This window comes from Myotis lucifugus, unplaced genomic scaffold, assembly GCF_000147115.1.
Source record: "Myotis lucifugus unplaced genomic scaffold, Myoluc2.0 scaffold_203, whole genome shotgun sequence".
NCBI lineage: Eukaryota > Metazoa > Chordata > Mammalia > Chiroptera > Vespertilionidae > Myotis > Myotis lucifugus.
The window spans coordinates 1,509,377-1,526,606 of NW_005871251.1; the positions used below are offsets into that span (position 1 = coordinate 1,509,377).

Sequence of the window (17,230 nt, forward strand, 5' to 3'; positions counted from 1 at the left end):
ACTGGGGCTTCTCCTCAGCCACATCAGTTTTAAAAGTACTTCCACCTTCCATATGAGTTGCTAAATAGCTGCTATGCTGAGCCCCCCAAATGCGTTTGTTACCCCCCCCCCCGAAATTCCCTGGAGTTCCCCACAATCCAGTAGCTAAAGAGTTAACAACTCTTGCCCTTCCAGGACCCTACTCCAAGATTATGGCCAACTTCTCTTCGGATTGGTCAGTGCCCATGCCATACCAGTTTAAAAATGACACCTGTTTATTACCATAAAATTCCATTCCTGTATATACAGTGTATATGAATAAGAGCATGGATTTTTCTGTTTTGTTCAGGTCAGTGGTCCCAATGTCTCCTTGAACAGAACCTGCCATGTAGCAAACTTTTAAATAATTGCTATACACACTCCCATATATATGGTGATTATATATATATATATATATATATATGGAGAAAAATGTTAGCTAATCTTCATTCTGGCATGATTTGTGGTTATTAACCATGAGCTTTATGTTAATAAACCAACTATATATTACATACATATATGGTTATATATATATATGTATACACACACATATACATACACATACTTATATATGGTGAGATTATATGTATACACTTTCTACTTAAACAGGGCTAGGCCAGGATTCTGGACTCTCTTGCTGTATATTTCACTACTTTCCATATGATTCTGAGAATCTTCCTTGCCCAGAACTTCCTCTGTTGCATTCTGCAGTCTCTTTAAATACTAGCCTCTGCCCTTTGACCTTGTTTTGGGACCACACGTCCATTCTCAGCAGGGGAGCCAACAACTCCCCACTTGGATTTATGACGATTCAGTCCTTGTGGACCCCTCCCAGCAGAATGTCATCATCAGGAGGCTAATCGTGACTTATGGCAGCTTGTTTTCATCCAGGTCCCTTCTCATCACGCTGGCCTGTATCATCCATCTGCTGTGTGACTTGGGTTTCTGGGGGACCCCTGTGGTCTGCGACAGACGGGTGACCTCCCCGCAGCTAATTTCAGAGAGTTATTTGTCACTGTGAGCAGTTGCTCAAGTTCAGGCTTCCAAGTGTAGAATGTTGAGCAGCTGTACTTCTGTGACGGCAGCCATTTCTCTCTGTTTCCTATGTGGGAAATCCTGGAAGTAATCAGATCAGCCGATCTTCATCAATTCTGCAAATAGGCCACCTGCTACAAAATATTTTTCTCTCTCATTCCTGTAGGTACGAAAGGAGTTTTATTAACCTTCCATGTGGGATTTGGTGAAAGACAACATCCCACCTAGCCTGTACACTCCAGCGGGGCAAACGATGCAGCACCAGTTTCGAACACAGTAGCCACAGTGCTGAGCATAACACCCTAAATACTAGTATGTGTGGGTTTTTTATTTATTTTTTATTGATTTCAGAGAGAAATGGAGAGGGAGTGAGAAATTGAAACATCAATGATGAGAGAGAATCATCGACCGCCCGCCTCTTGCACACCCCCCACCAGGGATGCAGCCCGAAACCAAGGTACATGCCCTTGACCGGAATTGAACCCAGGACCCTTCAGTCTGCAGGCCGATGGGCCAAACCAGCCAGGGCAGGTTTGTGTTTTTTTTCCACTGGTTGGGCTTAGTATCACCTTAGACTGTCACATTCATTGGAAGCCCTGCCCTTTATAGTTACTACGACACTACAAATACGCACTCTTTGGCTACATAAATAGCCAAAACAGCCTCCTTGTTGTTGGAGTCAAGGGCAGGATTATACTGTTTTACACCCATCTTTGTTTTTCTTGACTTTATTGACTTTATAGCGTACTGTGAAAAATAAGTAGGCATGCAGCTGCATTACAACTGGGGGTGGGGAGTAGGGAGAAGAGAAGGCAGGAAAATCAATGTCTTGCCCTGGTTTAAATACCTAAGTCTCTAAATGACTTTTGGTGTTGAGTGAGATATTTATAAAGATATAAAGGATGAATATATTTTTTACCAAAAATGCATTCTTTGGCAAGTGAGAGAGTGCCTGGCCTAGTTTAGAATGAAAGGCTTAGCAGTGCACTGTGTGCTAAGGATTAAAGATTCATTTTCTTCTTTTTCTTCTTGTCTTCCTTGTTGAAAGCGTGTAACTTGGTAGAGTTACAGAAAGAACACAAGCTCTAAAGTTAGAAGACCTGGGTTTGAACCCCAGCTTCTCAGGTTCCTTACCTACCTGGCCTTCTTCTCTAGGCTTCACTCTCTCCTTATAATTATACTTTATTAGCTCACAATGTAGCTGAGGGTAAATTGTAAACTACAAAGCACCATATCCAATTTATAAAGTATCATCATCATCATGTCCTTTATAAATCAAGATGGCCAAGCCCTGGACTGTGGCTATTGTAAGGATTTACCAGAATTACATCTTTTAGGATTGGCCTCTGCCGCCCACATCTAACATAATACATGCAAGGGCTTAGCCAAGACAAATTCCTGAAAAGAACACAATGCAACAGAAGAGGTTCACAAAGTCCTGTGAGTTTGGGTTGGAGATTACATCCTGTTGCGTTGTTAGCAACAGTTGGCAACCAACCTGAAGAGAGAAAAAAAGAAGCGATGAAAATGTCAAGCTCCTCCAACAGATATGTCATTGAATGAGTTGGAGTAGACCAGGACATCGTGTTCAGCAATAAAGGCCAGGAGATTTGGCCACCTCTTGTACCAAATTATATTTCACTTGAAGGACCTCAATTTGCTGTGAAGTATTGAAAACAAACACATTCCAGCAGAGAATTCTTAGTCCTGACCTTCCTTCTAGGTGACCTACGGACAGCAAGACAATACTGTACTTTCTTGTCTTAAAACTTTAACACTTGCTTCCCTCCCAAATAAACACTTGGGTCCAGTAGTGTGACAGTTGCAGTTGAGCCTTTAAGGAGACTAGAGCTTTAATAGAATTGGAGGCTCTTCCAGAGAGACTACATGGCCATCCCTCTACACAGGAAGTCCTTATTTGGTCATGGTTCTAGTGAGGTGTGACCAAACTAGAACTACAACGAAGTTATAGATCATCCTGAATAGCCAATGGAAGGCTAGCTGATTTCACACATATGTGGAATCCAATGAACAAAATAGATTACCAAACAAAATAGAAATAGACTCATAGATGAGAAGAGACTGACAGCTGTCAGAGGGAAGAGGGGTTGTGGGGCTGGGTGAAAAAGGTGAAGGGATTAAGCAAAAAAAAGAAAGAAAGAAAACACCCAAAAATTCAGTAGACACAGATAATAGTATGGTGATTGCCAGAGGGACGGAGGGGTGGGGAAGTAGGGGAGCGAATTGGGGGGGGGATACATAGAGATGGAAGGAGACGACTTGTGGTGGGGAACACACAATACAATATACAGATGATGTGTTATAAAATTGTACACCAGAAACTTTTTAAAAAAATACATTTTTATGGATTTCAGAGAGAGAGGGAGGGGGAGAGAGAGATAGAAACATCAATGATGAGAGAGAATCCTTGGTTGGCTGCCTCCTGCATGCCCCACACTGGGGATCGAGCCTGCAACTTGGGCATGTGCCCTGACCGGGAATTGAACCATGACCTCCTGGTTCATAGGTCGACACTCAACCACTGAGCCAAACTGGCTGGGTGGAAACTATTTTATTAGCCAATGTCACCTCAATAAATTCAATAAAAAGAAAGAGAAAGAATCAGTAAGCAGCGGAAGGCTGAACGAGGGTGGTGAAGTAAATAATCACAGCCAGTATTTACAATCCCTGACCGCATGCCAGGCAGCCTTCTAATACAGCGGTTCTCAACCTGTGGGTCGCGATCCCTTTGGCGGTCGAACGACCCTTTCACAGGGGTCACCTAAGACCATCCTGCATATCAGATATTTACATGACGATTCATCACAGTAGCAACATTACAGTTATGAAGTAGCAATGAAAATAATTTTATGGTTGGGTCACAACATGAGGAACTGTATTTAAAGGGCCAGAAGGTTGAGAACCACTGTTCTAATACATGAACACACTTGATTCTCCCAACAATCGTGTGAGGCTTGACCTTTTATTCTCCCCACTCTACAGATGAGGAAATTGAGGCACAAAGAGTTAAGGCCCAGCGTCACATTAGTGACAGGGCCAGGATTTGAACAGTGAATGCTTTACACAGGTGGTTTCTCCTGTCTGAGTCCCTGGAGGAGAAGCACCTAGGAGTGAACCTGCAGGGCAAAGGATACGTGGACATTTCATTTTAATAGAAATCCCCAAATTGTCCTCCCGAGAGGACCCGCTCTGTTGAAGAGTGCTGGCTTCCTCGTGCTCCTAGCTGCACCGCGTGTTATGGGACTCTGATTACTTTCAATCTGACTGTGGAAAACACTGCATATGTTTGTAGTTTCAACTTGCATTGCCCTTTCTGTTCAAAAGTTTCACATATTTTCTTTTCTGTCAAGTGTCTGCTTGTGGCCTTCACCCTCTCTGTTGGGTTATGGGCTTTTTTTTTAGTTGATGTGTAAGAAGTGGTTTGTACGTTAAGAAAATTAGCCTCTTGTTTGTGATATCATCACACTTTTGAGCTCTCACAACAATCTAGTTTAGCACCGTCACATTTAAAAACTGATTTAAGGAAGTTAGATGCCTTGCAAAGCTGCAGCCCAGAAGTTTTGACTGCTAGTTTGGTCATTTTTACAGTGCGCCCTGCCACCCCTAACACAGAAAGAACCAACAACGCCCGCCCTCTCAAATGTCTAAGCATTGGGATTTGAGGACCCTGCCAGGCCCCCGGGCCCCACTATGCCTCGCTAATCCATTGAGAGACATAGCTCCCTCCCGACCTAATTTGCACTTTCTGGATTTACTAGACGAGACTTTCCCAGCAAATTCTCATTTTGAGTCAGTCCCTCGCCCTGGACTTCCTGAGCTCTTGTTAAATGAAGAGCTCTGCCTTGGGCAAGATCAGAGGATAGAAAAGGAACAGGAACTGTAATCCCTGCCTCGTGAACAATCCACTTGAGGACACGAAGCCAACGCCGACTTTCTCTGAAAAGTCATTGCTAATGCTCAAGGCATTCAAATGAAGCGCGTGACTCAATGGGTTTGTGTCCATCAGAAAAGGATTCCCACAGGTTAAGCTGTTCCTTCAGATCCAGGAAGAAGTGATGTGTGTAGGTTATAACCACGCACAGCGCTTTCTAGCTCTCAGAGGGCATTGCCGATATATCATCTCTTCTTGTCTGAATGGCCGTCCCTTTTCTTCATGTTATACACGAATAAGCCGCAGAATGACTTGTTCCAACTTGGGAAGGGACCAGGCTCCTCTCGCGGGACCTGTGACCTCTGCACTCCCCCACACTGCTTCAGTTTGGCAGAGGACGAGAAAGGAGTCGGAAGAGCATCCAGACGAAGTGAGTCACCGATTGGACCTCTTTTAAGAGGCCCTGTGGTATAGTGGGAAGAGTGGAATTTGCAGTCAGACTGGAGTTGAATCTGTCTTGCTATTTACAAGTTGTGACCCTGGCAAGCTGCCTAGCCTCCAAGCCTCCATTTTCTCAAGTGCAAAATGGCATTAAGCATATCTACTCTTTAAGATCGCCGGGCGTACAGTAGGCGTCTTACAATGGCACCTCCTTTAGCCGGGAGTGGGCTAGCGTGAGGACGCGGCTGGGTTTTTCTCTTGCATGTGTTGCTCATTGACTTGATTGAGGGCGTGGGACAAAAGACACTCAGAACAAAAGGGTGTTGGGTCCCAGGGAAAAGCACTCCCCTTGCTCCTCAGACTCCACTGTCCTACAGGCAGGTGTCTGCAAAGCAGGGAAGAACTTCCAGAGAGAAGGGTCGGGAGATTCCTAATTCTCTGGGTGCAATCCTCTTAGAGGAGCACAGGAATGAGGTGTCTGCAGAGTGCACTGAAAACCGGTAAAGCAAGTTCTAGACTCAACGGAAGTGCTGGAGAGAGAGGGTGGCAGGAAGGATGGCCCACAGGTCTGGGGGCCATGCCTGTGAGGAGGAGTCACCAGGGCTTCCGCACAGACTCAGCGCTGCATGTGCGGGAAAATGTAACGTCTGTGGCAGCACTTTGTCGGCTTGGCCCACTGTGAAAGGCCATCCTCATTACTGGGGAGAGGCGCAGGAGAATGGAAAGAGAAGGAGCTGGACTAATTGGCCTCGGGAGGCCCCTCGGGGTCCTGGGCTGCTCTGATGCTTTCTGAAAAATCAGACAGAGGCCTAAAACCAGGACTACAGGCTTTATTAGAGGAGAAGCACCTGCCGGGCTGTCTCGCAAGGGGAGGACAGCAGCACGTGCAGGGGTGGGCACGCCTTTTGAGGGGCAGAATGGGAAGGGGTGGGGGGCTTAGAAGTAGGGGGGGGGTTGGGAAAGTCCCTGAAGCCTACCTGTGGAAGGGAAGCGACGAGATCCCCACGTGTCCTGGTGCGGCAGGGTTCGAGAGGTGTCCGGAGCGGGCCAATCAACTCAGAACCGTTCCACCGAGCAGAGCCAGAGCAGGAATCAGAAGTTCGGGCCTAGGTTCGAGGATCGTCCACGCTCCCGTTCACCTCTCCCGGGTCTTCGGCACCAAAATGAAAGATCAGACGGAGGCCTAAAACCAGGACTACAGGCTTAATTAGAGGAGAAGCACCTGCCAGGGAGAACAGCAACACGTGCAGGGGTGGGCACGCCTTTTGAGGGGCGGAATGGGAAGGGGTGGGGCCTTAGTACACTCAGCGCACACTGATTGGTGGCTTACTGCATTGTCCATATAGGACAAGGGCTTAGGGTATTTGGCAGGTGTGGATTGGTGGTCCAATGTATAGTCCATATAAGGTACCTGGTTAGTCACTCAGGCATTTCTGGGCTGCAGGTTACGTCATACCCCGCCCACCAGTTGGGGGAAGGGAGGATCTATCACTTTCAGGGTGGGTAAACTTCCCCGAGGAAAACGGGAGATTTATTTGCAGATTTTCCTGGTCCCACACAGTGCCCGAGTGCTTCCAGAGGACAGACGGTTCCAGGCATTGTCCAACCCAGCACCCGGGAGAGCAGGCCCGGCCAGCAGGCTGCGTCACGCCTGGAGGCGTGCGTGGGAACTGGCAGGCCGCGCCGCATCCCAGACACTCGGCTCTTGAGAAGGAAGTGCCCTGACGCCGGGGCCCTCAGACCTCCACGATGTCCAGTCAAAACAGCCTGGGTGGCGAGGCCCCGGGCCAGCGCGGCCCGAGCGCTTCCAGCGTGGCAGCCCCAGCCCCATGTGCGGATGACCTGCTGGCGCCTCACAAGGTTGCAGCACTTTCCCCAAACCCCAGGGGGCCGAGGCTCAGCGCCTGGGCCTGTCAGCAGCCCAGAGCCTCTTCAGGTAGCCAGAGTCTTCCAGAAAGACCCTCTCCAAAAGGCTTCTTCCCTCCCCCCTCTCCTGCCTGGAAGAGCTTGCTGTAAATCCAACCCATTTGGTCTCTGATCTTTGCAGTCGCCTCTGGGAAAAAGTGAGCTCTTTTCACATAAAACTTAGCTTTAGACAGTTCGACCCCAGAGGAGCTGGGAACGCCCTTCCCTCTCAGGGAGCGTCTCACTAAGCAAGTAAAGAGGGTGAATTAGCCCGGCCGGTGTGGCTCAGTGGTTGAGCATCGACCTATGAACCAGGAGGTCATGGTTTGGTTTCCGGTCAGGGCACATGCCTGGCTTTCGGGCTCAATCCCCAGTAGGGGGCGTGCAGGAGGCAGCTGATCAATGATTCTCTGTCATTGATGTTTTTCTCTCTCACTCCCTTCCTCTCTGAAATCAATAATATATATATATAAAAAGAAGCTGAACTAACTCTTTAAAGTCACTGAGTGATGATGCCACTGTGTGGTGATCTGTGAACGGAGGCTGCTTCCGTCTGAGAGGCAAACAGCCTCTCCAGGCCATTGCATGGCCTCCAGGCCCCCAGCATTGGCGTCCGCATCACCCAGAGGAGGACCTGTTAGAAACATACTCTCAGGCCCCACCCTGCCCCACTGAATGAGAAACGGGGGTGGGGCCCCGCATCTGGGTTTTTGCGAGTCTTTCCAGAGGTTCTGCTGCATGCTCAGCTTGGAGAACCACTGCCTTGGAGAAAAATCTAGAATGTGGAAACTCTGTCATATGAAGGAAGGGAGGCCCAGAAAGGGGGGGACTTGTCCTAGAAGAGGTAGGTAACCTTGTGGTCTCTCTGGGTTCCCCCTCCTTTCTCACTGGGAAGCTCCAATTTTTTTCCTTTTGAATTATTATCCTTTCCCAGAAGTCGTAGCTGCTCACCACCCTCACGCTATCAAGTGAACTGTAACAATTTACTCTTGTTTCTATAAATCTGGTTATTATATATGGTAAAAGGTATATGATACTAAGTGCTAAAGAGACCCCAGAGAGAGAGTATGTGGCTTAGATTGGGTTCCCTGGGAGCAGAGCATTGCGTGTTTCTTTGGGTTGCTTCTGTAGACACCTATATGACTGGTCAGAGGGAGAAACTGACCCCCAATATGGTTGTAACGGAGGCCTTAGACATTCGTACAGGGAGCTCTGGAGCTGGGACGAGCTTTCAGAATTATTTGCAACTGAAGCAAGGGAACCTGACCTTTACATCGCTGGGTTAGCCAACCATTGGCCTTGAGCCACCCCCTGGAGGGGCCTTATTCTTGGGCCAGACAGTTCTCTGCCAAGGGCATTGCCTAGTAAAAGACACAGCTGTGAGCCATGGGGAGCTGGGTGTGTCAGGCTTGAAGATGGGATTTGGAGAGGATAGAAAAGTATTCTCTGGAGAAGGCATTCCAGATTTGGGGGGTGGGTGGCAGAGTCAGAAAAATAAAACAAAAACCCCCAAGACTCAGCATTGTAAGAGTCAGATCCTAAAATGGATGTTGCTGATGAGACTGGAGTATGTACCATTTCCACTAAATCCTCCCAAATCTCCAGACGAAGATTGTGGCAGGTGCTGGAGCTCTCCTACGGGCGTGCCAAGGCCCCCTGATGCGCAGCATTGAGTCGCAGATGTGGGGTGGACAGGGGACTTTCACTTCCTTGAAAACAGGGTGGCAGGACAGGACTTGGGGTGACTGGAGTCCCTCTGTCAGGCCACCCCAGTCTGCCACGCAGACATTGCTGTGTTTGGGTGCCCCATGCATAAAACGTTGGGAAGCGCTAGCTTGTAAAGAAAGTTGCTGTCAACTCACTTGTGCCCTGTGAAGTCTGAGGCAAAGCTGGTGTCACAGGTGGAGGTGGTCTGTGTGAACCCACGCCAAACTGCTGGGTGCGTCTCCAGCGCCGTGTCAGAGAGGGAGCCCTTGGGTTCTGAGAACAGCGCTGTTTATGCAGAATCGGCCCCCATGTGCCACAGGGCAGCCCATCCAGGTGCTCTGAAGGATGAGCTAACCCCTAAGAACAAGAACACGCCCGAAGCTTTGCTCTGTTCTTGTCCACATGGAGAATAGCTGCTTTCGGTGCTAGCGTCCTCCATGGGCTCCCCCTCACAGGCACCCAGAGAACTGGCTGGGCAGCAATGATCCTCCCTGACAAGATTCCCCTCATTACCATTCAGGATCTTTTTGAGAGACTCGGTTCTCCATAGCCTGCTGGTCTAGGAGGAACTTACGGAATGAAGTTCCCACCCCGGCAAAGCTGAGGGCCAGCCTCTGGATCTATTCTCTCCCGGCCCCATCGTTTAATGAGCACACCAGGAAAGCATCTCACACAGAAGGGACTGGCCATTGGAGAAGCAATGTTTTGTCACAGGACACATAAGGATTCTGGGGCCATGCTCTCTGTCCAGGACTGGGAAGGGTGAAGAAGGGTTTGGGAAGCCTTGTTAACAGACATCTGATCTGTGACCTTGGGCTGACTCCGTTGGGGTATCAGCAACACTCAGCTGTATGCTCTGTGACCTTCTGTCACAGGGGAAGGTTAAGGGAGACACTAGAACCTACTCATCTTCCCCATTCCATCTCTCACCTTTTTGTAGGAAAGAGGTGTTTTCCCTGTGTGGCTATGAGCTTTTTGTTGTTGTTACTCCTCTCTCAAGGATTCCCCCCACCCCCCCAACCATTGATTTTTTAGAGAGGATAGAAGGGAGGGAGGGAGAGAGGGAGAGAGGGAGGGAGAAAGAGAGACATTGACGTGACAATTGGTTGCCTCCTGCACGAGGGATGGGGAACCTGCAACCCAGGTACGTGCCCTTGATGGGGAATCCAACCCATGAGGCTTTGGTGAATAGGCCACCCTGGCCAGGGCTGGTTGTGAGCTTTGATCCAAAATCTTGGGCAACCTGGCCCCAGAGCTGCCCAGAGTCAGATCGCAGGTGGATCTCAAACTAGATTTGACGCCCACAGGGCTGTGGGAACAGAGTCCTCTGGATTTTCTTTCCAGGAGAGAGGGGAGAGGTAGGTGTGGCCCAGAAACCTGTGTCCCAGGGTTCCTGTCATCAGCAGGGGCCCCCCCAGGCCCCGCACACACAGCAGGCCTATTCTGTAGCACTGGGGAAAGGCGCACCAGCTTCCTGTCGGTGACACCATGGAGGTTGTTCGGACAGAGCAGGTCTGGGCCGGTCTGAGCCATGTTTCACCTCCACTGTTGGTTTAGGGCGAGAGAAGCAGAAAGGGGAGAGAGCCAGGCCTGACCACTGAAATTCAGCCTGAGCCCCTGTCTCCCAGGAGGCTTTTCTGCTGTTCCCTGGGACCGCGCCGGCCAACTTTGGGAGAGAGGTGTCCTCTGTTTCTCCAAGGCCCACTCCCTGGAGCCTTGGAGCAGCCAACTGACTCTGGCGTCTCCTTCTCATCCTGCTTTAAGAGGATGCCAATGGGCTCCACCCTCTTCTTGTTGGGAGATGGAGCAGCCACTGCCACAGGCTTCCTCTTTCTCCACACAGGCCCAGAGCATGGGGCCTCCAGCTCTCTGGGTCCCACCGAATCCCCAGGCCCCCTGACACACCGCCAGAGGGTTGCTGCATCACAGCTGGAGGGGGTCGAGCGGGAATTCACACCACACTGCTTTGGGGGTCTCAAGCCCCTTGCGGGAATGGGAGCCCTCGGGTTCTGAGAACCAGCGCTGTCTATGCAGAGACGTCCAGACTGCGACACTGACTCCTCCCAAGCTGTTGCCATCATCTCTCGGCCTCCGCGTTCGCTTTGTAAGGACAGGAGCGGGACCTCTTCCTCTCTCCACGCCCCAGGGCACCTAACACAGGACCGCCCACAAAGTAAGGTCTCAGCACCCCCAGGACCACTTGGCCATCCTGGGGACTCAGTGCCCCTAAAGATTAGCTTTGCAACCATGGAGAGCGAGCGGGAGCAGGTCTAGGAAAGAGGCCCTGCCCTCTGGCACCTCTGAGCACACCTTCTGTTGGATTGACTTCAGATGAAAGTAAATCTGTGTGAGTTTGCAGGGTCTAGGAGGGAGTGCAGGAACGGACATGGCAGGAAGAATGGACCAGGTCTTTGCACCCCAAGACCATTGACCAGCTGAGGGTTGGCCCCGCTTTGTGGAGGCTTTGGTCAGGCGGAGCTAGGAGAAACCATCTGGGAGAAGTCCCAGAAAAATGTTCTCTTCACCCCGCCACCCTCAGCCCCAGGCCCAGGCAAACACTCTCCATGGTTGCAGAGCTAATCTTGGCTAGAGCAGAAGTCCCCAGCCACCAACCTGTCTTATTCCACACCCCCATGAACTTCTTCCCCATCCCTGATCTGTCCCACCATCTCAGATCTCGGGTAGCAGGGTCCCTTGATCATCATGCATTTTGATTTTTCCTCTCCCTCATGCCCTTGACCAGTTCCTCTTCCTTTTGCTCCCTTCAGCAAGATGGCCTTGGGAGCTATTGATCTGCCTTTGACCTACAGCCCTCCGTGTCAACCATCCTCAGCCTCACTCCCCAGAGGAGCCCTGAACAGCTCCAGTAACCTGCCCCAAGGTGGAAGTACAGTTTCAGTAATGACAGCCTTTTGTGGTTCTAACTCAGGGGTCAGCAGCCAGTATGGCCCACAGGTCAAATCCAGCCCACCATTCTCTAAGTGAAATTTAATTGAAACACAGTCACACCCATTCATTTGCATAGTGTCTGGGCTTCTGTGTGCTTCAATGGCAGAGTTGAGTAGTTGTGACAGAGCCTACAAGGTCGGCAAAAAGCCTACGATATTCACTCTCTGGTCTGAAGTCTTGTTGGAATGAGGTCCTGTGGTTGTGTACGAGGAAGTGGCTCTTGGTGTTTTCTGCAGAAGTTGCTTGAGCCTTTGGAAGGCATCAGTGAGTGAGTGCCTTACCACAGACAGGTGGCAGCAAAAGAAGACACAATTGCCATCTTGTACCCACAAAACAGCACAGTCACCCCAATAGTGAAGAGGATATTCTTGCTCCAGGAGAGCGAGCTGGGGTTGGAGGTCTGATCTGGGCTTGGAACAGGGCAACAATTCGCCAATTTTCTCACCACTACTCTCCGTGAGAGCCTCTTGGTGCCACAGGGACAGAAACAAAAGTGTCGTCATTAACACAAACCTGTGACATTTGTCTAAAGTAAGGCGTCTTGACTGGTGTAATACTAGATCTCTCCACCGCCTGCGGACTGAAAGGTCCCAGGTTCGATTCCGGTCAAGGGCATGTACCTTGGTTGTGGGCACATCCCCAGTAGGGGGTGTGCAGGAGGCAGCTGATCGATGCTTCTCTCTCATCGATGTTTCTAACTCTCTATTTCTCTCCCTTCCTCTCTGTAAAAAATCAATAAAATATATTTAAAAAAATAATAATAAAGTAAGGCGTCTTGACTGGTGTAATACTAGATCTCTCTACCCTTTGGCGACCAGGTCTCATCAAGGGTTCAGGACTTGTATTTGCTCCCTGTTCCTCTCATCTCAATGCAACTATGTGAGTCATGAATGGTCAACACTTCCACCCACACAGGACTGGTCATTTAGTGGCAGGGCCATTTTCACTGTGGGCTTGATGATAATATTGTTGACGTAAGAAAAAAAAAAGCTGTAGAGAAGTTTTATGAGTTTACTTGAGCCGAACTGACGACAATTGCTGGGAAGCAAAATCTCAACAGACTGAGAAAATGCTCTGGAGAATGGCAGTTTGGCAGCTTATTTTGATCCAGGAGAATCGAAGGGGAAAATGTAAGGGGCAGTTATAGGAAATCCATTGGTGGTAGATTATTGAGGCGGGAAAAAGCAAAGCAGGGAAGTCTCTGAGATTGGATAGAGAGAAAAGCGGAGAGACACATTTCTTTCCCATTGGTGGGTACAGCATAGTTAACAGTCAGCATTTACAGCACATGGAACTTATATTTGGGGAGCAAGGTAACAATGAGAGGTTCTGTGGTCTCATGCTCTGAGGTGGTGAGTCCAGAAAAAAAAGGGATTTCTCTGACATTAAAGAATATATTATCTTAAATGCAAAAGACAACAAATAGGCTCAGTTAAGACTGACCTTTGTCAAAGAAGCTGCAGGCCTAGGACCTGACTACCTGCCCTGACCTGCTTTTCGTTAGGGATTTTGATGCTCAGACCATTACCCTCTGTGGTTACTTTTGGTTTTTGAGTTTGTAGGGCCTGCCATGCTGGCCTCCCTTGAGCTTGTCAGCGTTAGTAGGTGGCCCCTTTTTTATCCACAATATTAATAATGATATAATTACTACGACTATTCTCTCACACATGGGACTTGCTCTGCCAGAAATTACGTACTTTACCTCATGACTCGCATACTGCCAGATTCCACCCATCGCTTTGTCACAACAAGCCACGCCCCCTCCTCGGTGACTACGCCCAGGGTTGCTCGGACTCTGCCCTGTATCCGACACTAGAATCCAGATCAACTGGGGCTCCTACTGGTCCTGCTCTGGAAGCATCTCTGAGGCACTGCTGTATTCAGATGTCTTGGGGGCCTCACCCCACGCCGTTTTGAAGCCACACCATAACTTACATCGGGCCCTCATCATCATTGCTCTGGGAGTTGCCTCTGAGCTGCTACACCGCCTGCATATTCAGTTCTACGAGCATGATGGTCGCCGAGCCTTCCCTGGGGCTCCACTCTCTTTAGCATCCTTGACCTTGATGGGAACTGTTGGTCTCAGGGTCCTTGGGAGAAGCCTCACTGCTCCTTTCTGACGAGTTACTGTCTTTAGGACAACTCTGCTGCTGTTGCTGCTGCTCCACAGACTCCCGGGATGCCATTGCTTTGTTTGTTTATTCAAAAAAATAGTGCCCAGCACCTTTTGTGTGGACAGAGTGGACAGGACACAGTCCCGACCTCAGAGGAGGCTGCGGGCTAGGTAGGGGAGAGACCAAAACACACGAGAGGCATAGAGCACTGGGTGCAGTGGGAACTTGGACTTGGAAGCGATGGCTCAGGAGGACTTCCCACGGGGCTAACATCGAGATGCATTTTCAAGGAGGGGCAGGAGCCAGGCAAAGGGATGGAGGGTGGGGGTAGAGTTACAGGCAGGAGCAGCAACTTATACATTAACTGAAGGCATAGGAGAGCGTGAAAGGTCTGAAAAAGGTTTATCTCTGTTTTCCTTGACTTACGGGGCCTACAGATGCACTCACAGTGCCCAAGACTCCAGACCCCACCAGAAGCCGAGCATTACAGGTGACAGTGTCCCCCATGGGAACGCAGACCAGCCCCCACTTGGGACACAGACCCCTGGGTCGTACCATGTGGCTCTGTTCCTTCCTTCTCCTACTGCCCCTGACACAGACTGCGGGTCCACCTGATCCTAGCATGGGTTGTCCCTTCTATTAATCGAGGGATATTTTCCTAAACCACTCTGATGAATTTCACTAGCTTAACATAAGGAAACAAGTCTTAAAATGCCTTTTTGTCACGTCTTCAGAAGCTCCATAGCATCTAGACCACCACCGCACTCTACCAAACTAGAATAAGCCCAATTCCCCATCACCCCCACCACCAGCACCACCTATGGAATCCTTGGTAATGTTCACTAGACGCTACTGGCCCTGCCCTATTCTTACACAACTGGTTGAAAATTACTACTTGTCCTGTCATCGCATAGCTTTAACTTGAGAAAGGCATAGAGAAGACGGAGACCCCTGTCCCAGTTCTCAGAGAGAGAGAAAACATCTAAAACGTTAATCTGGTGTTTGTGCTTGGCTTTATGGTTTCCGTGAGGTTTGTTCAATTGATGCCAGCAACATCTGGAACTGGGAGTGTGTCTTGTCACATTGCAATAAAAGGAGGTTCCCATGGCTGGGTTTCCCTGCAGGAGGTGGAGCAATGGAGGGTGCGAGGGTGTCGGAGGGCAGGGCCTGTGATTTTGTCTAAGGACGGAGCAGCCATTCCATCGGCTTAAGGCAGGACCCAGCAAGTAGAGAACTGCCACCAAGAGCAGGTCCTTTGCACCGTTCTGTCCTTTAACCAGCCAGTTCCCTTCTTCCTACACCTCCCCACTCCTTTACTTCTAGGCTCTTAGCGCTCTTCTGCTCTGAGCCATGATGTTAACTCTTAACTCCAAATCTATCCCCCAACTTTCTCCCATAAAAAGATTTCTATTCACAAAATAGAAATAGTCACACACAAAAAACCCCACAAAAACACACACCGAAAAACCCCAATGTGCCGAGGGACAGATACAGGAAATGTCGGAGTGAAATCAGTTTTAAGACAATAGGGCAAGGGTGACTTCTTTTCCTGCCATAAAAATTCCTGTACAGTTATTATGATCATATTTTGTTAATAAAAGTGATATATTTTTATTTCTTTCTCTTTCCCTCCAGATTTTTGAGTCGACTATATTGCCAATCTTTGATACATTGGGTTAGGGTTACGTGCTATCTGCTTAAAGCTTGCTACTCCCAGAAGCAACTGTTCTCGGAAGATGGATTCCTGGAGTCAGCTGATCACCAAATGCTGTTTCTCTACTGTCATCGAAGTAGCACAGCTGAGAGTGTAGGGAAGGGGTAGGTGGTGATGCCCTAAACCTTAACAGTGGGAAAGACCTTGATGGTCATTTGGTCAAATCTTCCTTCCCCCCAAGTGGTGGAAATCTCCCCCAAAACACCCAGAGCTGCTTGATTGCTTCCAGCGATGGGAACTCACTTCTGTGAGAAGGCAGTTCAGCCTTCCAATGGTATTGTTAGCAAGGTCTCTTTGGTTTTGCTGAAAGAAAATCTGCCTTCCTGAAAATTCCTTTTACCAAAGCAAGTTAGATTCTCTGGAGCTGAAATAAGTCTAATCCCTTTTGCCATGTGATAGTAGGTTACATATTTAAAAGTAGCCACCACACCCCAAGGTTTTTCCTCTCTAAGCAAAATAAAATCTTAAAATCCTTCACCTATTTCTGGTGTGACTCTTACACAGTCGACCTGCCTCTAGGAGTCTCTCTAGTTGGTCAACATCCTCTTCAAATCTGGTTCCAAAATTGGGCTTGAACTCCAGGTACATTCTATCCATGTGCAAAATAGAGTGTGTCTTACAGCTCTTTTAGCAGCCCTAGGAGGCCATTGGAGTTGAACTTGGAGTAAATATTCATTTCTTCCTTCTGTCTCTGCCTCTCCCCAACCCTTTATCCCAAAGGTCCCATTTCCTAATACCATCACATTGGGGGTTAGGGTTCCAACATAGGAATTTTGGAAGGACACAAACATTCAGTTTATAACACTACATTCCCCTCTCCCCCAACCCCTGGCAACCACCTTTCATTCTACTTCATGTTTATGACTCTGACTAGGGATCTCAGGCAAGTGCACTCATACAGTGTTTGTCTCCTTGTGGCTGGCTGATTTCACTTAGCATAATGTGCTCAGGGTTCATCTGTGTTGTCGCGTGCATCAGGATTTCCTTCCTTTTTAAAGCTGAATAATGTTCCATTTGATGTATATACCACTTTCTGCTTATCTATTCATCTGTTGATGAATACTTGAGTTGCTTCCACCTTCTGGAGAAGTTTTGAGTCAGCACATATTCGCCCAAGTCCTTAGTCTACTTGACCTTTGTCAACAGAACATAGCACATATCATCCAACAGACCCTTGATAAGAATTTACTAACATTCTGTCTTAATCTCTCACTTACTGTGCTCATTTGCTGAATCTGGGTGTGTCAATCTTCAGTCATCTTGAATTTTCTTGTCGGGATGAGTCTCTGTCTTCAGCATGCTGGTGCTGACCTCAGGAAACCTCTCTGGGAGCGTTCTCACCTTAACTCTTGCTCTTCCACACCAATTTCTTTGAAGAACTTTTCTGATTAGGCCTTTCTGGATCAAATTAATCCTCCTTTCCAGAGTTGGCAGGCTCTGTTATAGTTCAGAGTT

The 17,230-nt window shown here is 48.7% G+C and overlaps 1 long non-coding RNA gene across 1 annotated transcript; it reads left to right on the forward strand.

Annotated features, from left to right (window-relative positions):
• The first annotated feature begins 1,535 nt into the window (after window positions 1–1,535).
• LOC111827696 lies at window positions 1,536–2,687 on the forward strand. The gene is made up of 2 exons (XR_002831370.1): window positions 1,536–1,584; window positions 2,102–2,687. It is a non-coding gene; the product is annotated as an uncharacterized LOC111827696 (long non-coding RNA).
• Window positions 2,688–17,230: the final 14,543 nt, after the last annotated feature.